General features: G+C 48.3%; 1 pseudogene; it reads right to left on the bottom strand.

Annotated features, from left to right (window-relative positions):
* Nucleotides 1-6,018: 6,018 nt before the first annotated feature.
* On the bottom strand, nucleotides 6,019-8,521 carry LOC139010615 (eukaryotic translation initiation factor 4 gamma 1 pseudogene; annotated as a pseudogene).
* Between the last annotated feature and the right edge of the window lie 1,924 nt (nucleotides 8,522-10,445).

Below are 10,445 nucleotides of genomic sequence, written 5' to 3'. Positions count from 1 at the left end.
ATACAGTGGGTGAGATTTCCTGGATAAAAAGGTGGTCTGTTGACTTCTGCCTGTTTAATTGGGTACCTGATTGATCCAAGACTGAACCAGACTCATCTCTGGTGCTCAGCTTTGTGCCTCGTTCTGCGAGGCGTCGGAGAAAAAGATAAAGGATCTGCCTTCTGGAGAACACCTCTTGATAGATGGATTTCTGAAAAGTAATTTATTCACTTATTTAAAAAAATATTATTTTGAGCACCAACTATATGCCAGGCCTTGATGTAGCCATTTAGAATACAATAGTGGCCAAAACAGACAAAGATGTCTGCCCTTGGAAAGCACTCACTGTAGGCGTGCACAAATACATTTCCATTCCCAGAATCTGGTTTTCAAATGCCCACATGGAGCTACTTCAGGAAACCCGAGTGAATTCTTTTTTAAGACAGTGGCTCTTCCCTAGCCCAATGCAATGGAAAGGGTAGCAGGCCAGTAGGCCACAGGCCCATCATGGCTCTGCTTAGCTTTTGGAACATTGAGCAACTCATAGAACCAGGGCAGCATAGCTAATTTGCAGAGCCTGGTGCAAAATGAAAACATGGGCCTCTTGTTCTAAAGCAGGAAAGAAAGCTATTTCTTTCTTCTGCAATCTCTTCCTCAACCTGTCATGGAGCTTTTTATTTCCTTTTTAATGTTTTACTCCTTTGGGCACATGAGGGTGAGTACAGACCCTCACAGATGCTGCAGGCCCCCATGGTGCAATTTGGTGCATGAAGTGTGTGTGCCTGTGCCCATGCCTAGGCCCCCACTGGTGGTGGATGGCAGCAGTGGCTGTTGGGTAGTAGCTACAGGGGAGAAAGCAGCCAAGAACTTGGAAGCAAGTAGGCCTGGGAGCAGGGTTGTGAGTAAGGCCAGACTCCAACCCCTAGTACATGTTCCATTGTCCTATCAGAAAGTGCAAGATCAAAGAACAAATTAGGAAAATTTTTAATAAACTGAAATTCATTAAGTGAATTAAACCTCAAATTCTGAGACCTTGGCGTTGGAGCCCTGTGTGACTACACTGGTTGCACACAATGAAGCCAGCCCCGCACAGAGCTATTAACTTGTATATCATAGAGGGATAATAACACCTCTCTGCCTTACCGCCATGTTGTGAGAATCAAATGAGGAGTGAGGGGAAGTATATTTAAAAGTATGAAATGTGCTATATGTGCTATAATACACAATATAGGCATAAAAATTCTATTACTTAAGTCCAGTTTCTCACATTAGATAACATGTTGGCTTAATGTGAATCACATGCATGTGTAAGGGGCTCCATGAGCAAGGGAAATTGTTCCACCTCTCAACTCTATGAAATCAGCTTATCTAAGGTGACATACATCTTTTATTAAGGAGCCATGTAATTGGGCCCCATAGCAGGTAGACTATAGAAACCTCCAATATCAGCCATATCCACTAGCCCCTGTCAACCTGTTTGCTGTTTTATAGAAAAATTCCATGAAGAGTTTTAAATTTTTTTCTTAGAAGTTTATTGGTCTTGGGAAGTGGCATAATGTAATGGTTAACTAGACCTGCATTTGAACCCAGATCTACTAGTTTCTTGCTCTGTGACCTTGAGAAAGTTATGTAAATAAGCCCCTCTTCATTTATTATAAAATGTATGTGATATTAATAGTACTCTTTCCCAAAGTTTTCTTTTTTTAAAAATATATTTTATTGATTTTTTACAGAGAGGAAGGGAGAGAGATAGAGAGTCAAAAACATCGATGAGAGAGAAACATCAATCAGCTGCCTCCTGCACATCTCTTACTGGGGATGTGCCCGCAACCCAGGTACATGCCCTTGACCGGAATCGAACCCGGGACCTTTCAGTCCGCAGGCTGACGCTCTATCCACTGAGCCAAACCGGTTTCGGCCCAAAGTTTTCTTATAGGATGAAACATGCATGCAGGGTCTCGACACATTACTAGGCATGCAGTAGGTGCTCAACAAATGTTAGCTATTACTATTTCTAGCGTGGACAGTGTTTAGGTTTATGCAAGACACTTAAAGAGTAATAGTTTTGGTTGGGTATTTATTTATTTATTTTAATATATTTTTTATTAATTTCAGAGAGGAAGGGAGAGGGAGGGAGAGATAGAAACATCAATGATGAGAGGGAATCATTGATTGGCTGCCTCCTGCACACCCCCCACTGGGGATTGAGCTCACAACCCAGGCAGGTGCCCTTGACTGGAATCGAACCCAGGACCCTTCAGTCCATAGGCTGATGCTCTATTCACTGAGCCAAACAGGCTAGGGCTGGGTGTTTATTTTTTAGCACCAAAGTAAATGAAAAATCTGGTTGGCCATTAGAGACTCATGGCTTAAGATTTGCCTCATGCACTTAAAATTCTCCATTTAGGAAAGGTCAGTGGGGAGGAGGAGGAGAAAACACAACCGACACAATGACCCTAACATCATATTGTGACCCAGTTGAAACTTGATTTTTTGCTATTGTCAAAAAAGGAACAGACTCAGCATTGGAAATATCACAATCTGACTTGTGGGTTTTTTTTGATGTGTTTTTTTTAAACTTGTGTTTTTATACACCCTTCTGCTTTTAGTCTTTGAAGTCTGCATATGAAAGTGGGTTGTGTAGAAATCTGATAACCATGGTTTATAGGGAGCTGCTCTTGCCAGGTCATATTTCCCAAATCGTGCACTTCAGGATTCAGTGTTGCTAATTATAGAACTAACTTAAAAAATTGCCACAAGTTACCAATCACTAAGAAAAGCTAATGGCATTTCGTTAATTAGAGAAGAGTCAAGAAATCAGAAGAGCCAGTTCTCCAAGTGATTTGACAAATACGAGATGCCATCTAGTGATGAGTTTTCAAAATTCAGGATCACTATCACAATCTCTCTCCAAGACCAACACAACCTAGGGAAGGCTAAGAATAGAAGAAGCCACCTGAGCCAAAGCCATGCAGAACCTGTGCTGGAGAAGATCACAGAACCAGAAACCCCTGGAGAAGTCCTGGGGCACACTCCTCTGTTTATGGCCTGACCACATCTTTTTTTTTTTTTAATTTAATTCATGTTTAATAATTACAGGCACTTTGCCCCCACCCCCTTTCCCCCTGCCCAGGCAGCAGCAGGGGTGGTGCGGGGGCTGGGGCATATACCACCAGCATGAGAAAGGCAGTCACAAGAGTGATTTTCAGGAAATAAATAATGGACCCCAGGGGCAAGCAGTGGTGCCCCCCCAAGACACACCAAATTTCAAGACTTTATATATAATACTAGAGGCCTGGTGCAAAAAAATTTGTGCACTTGGGGGGGGGCGTTCCTCAGCCCTGCTTGTGCCCTCTCGAAGTCTGGGACCCCTCAGGGGATGTCCACCTGCTGGCTTAGGCCCATTCCCTGGGGGATTTGGCGTAAGCTGGCAGTCAGACATCCCTCTGGCAGCCCGGCAGCCCTTGGGAGATGTCCACTTGCCAACGGGGAGCAGGCCTAAGCTGCAGTCGGACATCCTTAGCGCTGCTGAGGAGGTGGGAGAGGCTCCCACCACCACCGCTGTACTGGCAGCCATCAGCCTGGCTTGTGGCTGAGCAAAGCTCCCGCTGTGGAAGCGCACTGACCACCAGGGGGCAGCTCCTGCATTGAGCATCTGCCTCCTGGTGGTCAGTGTGTGTCATAGTGACCAGTCATTCCCAGTCTTTCTGCTGTTAGGGTCAATTTGCATATTACCCTTTTATTATATAGGATAGAGGCCTGGTGCACCGGTGGGGGCCAGCTGGTTTGCCCTGAAGGGTGTCCCGGATCAGGGTGGGGGTCCTGCTTGGGTGCCTGGCCAGCCTGGGTGAGGGGCTGATGGCTGCTTCCAGGCTGGCCAAGCCCCCCAGCGGGGGCCCTCACCCCATGAAGGTGTGGCCAGCCTGGGTGAGGGGTTGATGGCTGTTTGCAGGCTGGCCACAGCCCGCAGCCATCCAAGCTCCCAGTGGAGGCTGGCTGGAAGCAGATATCTGGGATTTATTTATCTTCTATAATTGAAACTTTGTTGCCTTGAGTGGAGCTGTCCAGGGCTAGCGGAAAGCTTGGCTTCCTCCATTGCCGGGGCAACCAAGCCTCCTGCTTGCTCCAGCTCAGTGGCTACCGGCCGCCATCTTGGTTGTGTTAATTTGCATATAGTCACTCTGATTGGCTGGTAGGTGTGGCTTATGGGAGTTGCTTGTGAGTGTAGCGGAGGTACAGTCAATTTGCATGTTTCTCTTTTATTAGATAAGACTAGAGGCCCGGTGCACAAAAATTTGTGCACTGGGGTGGGGGTCGCCTAGCCCGGCCTGTGCCCTCTCACAGTCTGGGACCCCTCAGGAGATAACGACCTGCTGGCTTAGGCCTGCTCCCGGGTGGCAGAAGGCATGCCCAATCCCTAAGTGCAGCCACTGGTCAGGCTCAGAGCAGGGCCGATTGGGGAGTTGGGGCGCCACCCCGTCATGCACAGAGCAGGGCAGATCGGGAGGTTGCAATGCCACCCTCAGTCACTTTCAGGGTAGACTGATTGGGGGGTTGGGGCACCGCCCCCTGTTACACTCAAGGCAGGGTCGATGGGGAGGTTGCGGCGCCACCCCCTGTCACGCACAGAGCATGGCCCATCAGGGGGGTTGGAGCGCTGCCCCCTGTCACTCACAGAGTAGGGCCGATAGGGGAGCTGGGGCACCGCCTCCTGTCACACACAGAGCAGGGAAGATCAGGAGGTTGGGGCGCTGCACCCTGTCACACTCAGGGCAGGGCCAATGGGAAGGTTATGGCTCTACCCTGTCACACACAGAGCAAGGCCCGTGGAGGGGGGTTGGGGCGCCACCCTCTATTACCCACAGAGCAGGGCCGATCAGGGGGTTGGGGCACCGCCACTGTCACACTCAGGGCAGGGCCGATGGAGAGGTTATGGCTCTACCCTGTCACACACAGAGCAGGGCCCGTGGGGGCAGGGGGTTGGGGCACCGCACCCTGTCACACACAGAGCAGGGCCAATCAGGGGGTTGGTGCGCCGCACCCTGTCAAACACAGAGCCGCAGGGCAATCGGGGGATTGGGGAGCTCCCCCCTATCAGGCACAGAGCAGGGCTGATCAGGGGGTTGGGGCGCCTTCCCTTGTCATGAACAGAGCAGGGTGGATAGGGAGGTTGTGGCCCCACCCCCTGTCACTCACAGAGCCGCAGAGTGATCAGGGGGTTTGGGCGCTGCCCCCTGTCACGCTGATCCCGGTGCCATGAGCCTCGCTGCTCCGCTGATCCCGGTGCCGGGAGGCATATTACCCGTTTACTATATAGAATAGAGGCCTGGTGCACGGGTAGGGGCCGGCTGGTTTGCCCTGAAGGGTGTCCTGGATCAGGGTGGGGGTCCCCACTGGGGTGCCTGGCCAGGCTGGCTGAGGGGCTGAGGGCTGTTTTCCCGCTGGCGGTTGACTAAAAGCTCCCAACCGCTCCTTGTTTTCTTTTTTATTCTGGGCCAGCTTTAGCTCTGAGGCCTCGCTACTGAAAACATGGATTCAATGTTGTGGTCCGGGGCTGACTGAAAGTTTTGTTTAGCTTCTTATTTGCAACATAGTAATAGTTGCTTAGAGTTGCAGTTGAGAGGCCGGAAAGTGAGGCAGGGGAACGTTGGAGTCTGCAGTTCCTGGAGGAAGCAAGCCTCCCTGTTTGCTTCAGTGCATGGCTGCCGGCCGCCATCTTGGCTGACAGTTAATTTGCATAAGGATACGCTGATTAGCCAATGGGAAGGGTAGCTCGTACGCCAATTACCATGTTTCTCTTTTATTAGTGTAGATATCTCTGTGTCCTAGGGGGAGGAGAGGGACACCTGGCAGCATCCTGGAGGGGGGCCCCAGGTAGCCCCAAGCCATCCTGCCTTTTCAGCCACTTTATTAGCTCAGACACATCGCACTACAGGCACCCCCTGCCACCGCTGCTGCTGCTGACACCCCTGCAGTCTGGGCGGCTGGCTGGGCCATCTGAGTGTCCATGGGGTTCCAAGTCCTCGACCTCACTGGCCCTCAGTTGTGGTCAGATTCTTCCTCCCCCTCACGAAGCCACTTGAAGAATCCTGTGACAGATTTAAGGGCCATGCCCTTGCCCTGCTGCTCAGCGGAGTCCTTGCTACTATTCCAGCTGTAGAGGAGTCTTCCTTCAGCACGTCCTCATCATACAATGCATCAAAGAACATCCCAAGCAGGTTGGGGGGCTGTTCTAAGGTCACTACAAGTGCCTGGAGGGCATAGAGTGCCTGCAGCTCCTTCTGCTAATCACATAGGTACTTCTGTAGCAGTTTCGCTCATGCTTTCAGCATTGCAACATCCACTCGGAGGGTAGTCTCAAAGATAATTGTGGAATAGCAGACAGTTTTCATGAGGGCTCAAACTAATGTGTTGGATGCTGCCTGCTGCTCAGTCAGGTTGGCCTCTATCCAGTCAAACACCTGCTGGTTACTGCTGTCCTCCTTGAGTAGCTCCTCCAGCTGCCTGCTCAGCTCCTCAGAGGACAGCCACCTCTGGCCTGGGGCTTCTGACTCCTCTCCCAGGGTATACTCCACCCTCTGTTCAGCCACAAGTGCAGCAACATCTTGGCCTTTCGGTAGGAATTCTTTCCAGCTGAGTCCAGCTTCTCACCATAGTGTCCCTCACTTTTTTGGGATCCATGCTTTTTCATAGGAGCCCCAGGATCTCCAGCAACAGAGAAGCAGCTTTGCCCAGGGGCCTCAGAGTTTTTGTAATCTCCCTGAACAGTTCCCCCATGGGTACTCCACTGTCCTGCAGAATTGGCATTACCAGTTCTGCTAGGTAGAGCCACACATGGGGGATGTCAATTTCCGTGGTGTTCAGCCAATTCTAGGATTTCAAACAGCCCTTGATAATACTGAGCAGTGGAGAGGTGCCCAGCACAGAGCAGCTGGTGCAGCAGCCGTCCCATATGTTCACGAGCAATGGCACTGCACCCCAGTGTGTACTCAATGCCATGCCGCACAAAGATGAAAAGCAGGGAGGGTGAGGCCAGCTCCTGCACACACTGCATTGCCTTCTTCATGTCATTGAGATGGAGGTATTCCTCAGTGATGGCCTTGGATTTCTTCTCCAGCTCCTCTTCTGATAGTGCAGCCTTAGGGGGCTCACAGGAGGTAAGGTGGCGTCTGGCTTCCCAGCATCCCGCCCACGGTCCCCTTCCTCCCCTTCCTCCGAGAAGCTAGCTGCCTTGCGCAGTCCCTCAGGCTGGGAAGGCTGCTCTCTACTCCGTTCCTCCACTTCCTTACTGAAGCTCCGCTTGGTGCCTGGTGTCTATTCTAGCTGGTCCCCACGATCACCTTCCCTCTCACTCCTCTCTAAGCAGTCTCCCCGGTCCCCAGTTTTCTCACCTCGTTCCAGGCTCAAGCTACTCCTCTTGGCCACACATCTGTTTTCCATGCTTTCAGTAGGTGCTGCTTGTTGAAGGGCTGAGAAGTGATTCAAGGTACTAGTAGCTGGACGAGCAGCTTCTGATGCTGCATCAGAGGGCTTGGCTTCTTAGCCTCCACTGCTGCCCTTGTCCCAGCTCAATCGCCCTCCAGGTGCAAAGAGCTGGTTGTTAGAATCAATGGAGCCAGGCTTAGTGATCTTGGTGAGTCGTGAGGTGTCAATAGGGCGGCTGCCCTTACTAATGGGGACTGTGTTCCAGCCACTACCATCATCTACAAGTGGAAGGCCAAGCTGATAGGTGGGCCTGGAGGACCACCCTGACGCTTGTCGCTGCCCTTGGCCATTAGCTGCTGCACTTTTATGTGCTCCCGATGCTCCTCCATCTCTGCCTCCTTATGGATCTGGTCAATGGTCTTGGGACCCTGATCCCCTCAGTGTGGCACCCAATTGCTCTGTCGCAGATCCAGCACGTCTTGCAGCATGAAGCAGATTCGGGATGAAGTCTTCTTTTCCTTAATTATTTTTTTTCCATCTGGTTGAAATACTGATCCATTCAGGGCTTAGCTTTTTCAAAGTCTAGGTCTTTGCCAATAGTAGTGAGCAGATGGCAAAGGCATTCAAGGATCTCTTTGTCGTGGTTCTTAAGTAGTTTAACTACACAGTCATGCATTATTGCCTCTGTTAATATCTTCAGCTTGAACAACTACCCAATAAACTTGATATTCCCTAAAGAGCACCGCCGGGCTATATCTCGAGCCTCTTCCAGCTCTTCCTTCAGGTGTCCCCATTCCCCTGCTGTAGCAGCTTCATCCATCTTTTTGCTTCTTCTCAAAAACTTCATCATCATCTTTGTCTTTTTCAAACTCCTTCTGACATCGATTCAACAACAGTTTCAAAAGTTTACAGTCACTGTTGGCTTTTCTGTAATGGGCACTTTCAGCCCCATGAGGCAGCGGCACATGTTGGCATAGGCCACAGAGAAGTTGGGCTCTGAAATGGCCTTCTCAAAGATGAGGTCAATGACCCCTTTCAGGCGTTCCTCAGTGTCGATGGCCAGCTGCGTCACTTGGTTCATCAACTGCTGGAACATCTGGGGTTGGCCTGACCACATCTTAACCAACCCAGGCAGATGAGTATCCATGCTAGCTTTACTTGGAACTATTACTTTGTTTTGTTTTTCCTATGTACCCAAAATGTGGGCACTTGGTTGATATACTTCTGTTCTGAGATGGATTAAGATTGTGATCATGAACCTTGAATATCCTAATTCTTTCCCAAAATTCTTTGAGAAGTGGGTGAATGGGAAGATATGGGAGCATGGAAAGCCAAAATCAACCTTTATTCCCTCATTTTTAAAGTAACAGATAAATAAATAATTAGCCTTCAAAGCTCAACTCTGCTCCAGATAGTGGTAAAATTTGCCTTCTCATTGGCTTTTAAAGTTTTAGAGAACCTTGCGTGGTTTTCATTCATTTGATTATTCATTTATTTATTCAACACATGTATACCTCCCAATGCTGAGTGTATGTCAGAGAATGAGATTGACATAGCCCTTTCTCTCATGGCACTTTTACAATACATGCATTTTTTTGTAAAGTGAGTTATGAAATCATGTCATGAGTTGTGATGGGCGTTGGAAAAAATGACAAAATACAAAAGCACAACCTTGCACAAGGATATGGGGAAATAACAAAAGCATAGTGGATCCCAGGAAATCCAGGAAAGTGAAGCCAATAGAAAGTAACAATAAAAGAGATTTACTTTTAGCAAAGAGAATGGACTGAGGAGAAACCCTAATGCTCTGAGTCACACAGGAAGGTTAGAACTCATGGGTGAGCAGAGGCAGCTCTACCTCCTCAGTAGGGATGAGGTGATTCCCAGAGAGACCCACGGGTCAAAGCAGAGTGAATTCTTTATTCTTGGTCCTATTGGTAAAAACAACTGATTTTTTTCCTTTATAGGAAGTAGTGTTGATGTGATGGTGCACTTAATGTAATAATCTGTATTATATAATAAGCTCTTGGAAACCCCATTCTCTAAAACCTTTGGCTTTCATATTTTCTTTACGAAATCTGCTTACATTTATTCTACTTATTTGTATCTATTTCTTGAAGCAAAGCCACATCTTCTCTTGCTGACCTTTGGACTATTTAACTTTCCCTTTTCCCACTGAAGTCTATTCCTTATCCTAAACTATGTAACATTGTGGAAACCATCCTAGCAGGTGGTGATATATCTTGTATGACAACAGCTAACAAAGCAAACACATCTTAGTGGATATGAATTAGGAGTATGAAAAACTCTATTTGACAGGGGTGGGAAACCTTTTTTCTGCCAACGGCCATTTGGATATTTATAACATCATTTATGAGCCATACAAAATTATCAATTTAAAAATTAGCCTGCTATGTTTGGTCAAACATTTAATTAACTCACCCCTAATGCGTTGGCAGGGCCAGACCAAATGATTTCTCAGACCTTATATTGCCCACAGGCTGGACGTTCCCCGCTCCTGCATCACCTGCATCACTGATGAACTGTGGGAAAGGAAAAGTAAGTGACAACTTAAGGGACTGAGCTCCTCCAAGTCAGGGCCATGTATGTGCATCTGTGGCACTGGTGCCTCACCAGAGCCGGCTGGGATGCAGGTGTGCAATGCAGATTGTTGAACGAGGGTTCTGAAAAGACCATGTGGCCTAAAGGACATGGGACTGCAGAGTGCAGCAGCCCTTCCTCAGCTGTTTCTGGCTGGGTGACCTTTGGCAGGTAATTAATCTTTCTGCACCTCAATTGCCTTTTCTATGAAATGATGATGATAACAATCTTAGGACCATGTTGGAGCGATTAGAAATAACAACAAAAACCCATAGAGCTTATGAGAGACTCCAAATGTATAACAAATGGATTAGTTTTACTGTAAAATTTGCAGATTTACAATATTCTTTAATTACTAATACTTGGGAGTATTTATGGTATGTACAAACCACACTCACTAAGCCACAGGTGTTTTTTTTGTTTTGTTTTAAATTCTTTAT

Source organism: Myotis yumanensis, unplaced genomic scaffold (assembly GCF_028538775.1).
Source record: "Myotis yumanensis isolate MYYU_CA2020_CCGP unplaced genomic scaffold, mMyoYum1.0.hap1 SCAF_1, whole genome shotgun sequence".
Taxonomy (NCBI): domain Eukaryota; kingdom Metazoa; phylum Chordata; class Mammalia; order Chiroptera; family Vespertilionidae; genus Myotis; species Myotis yumanensis.
Note: the sequence above shows the minus strand (reverse complement) of the source record. Positions and strands in the feature narration are given on the sequence as shown.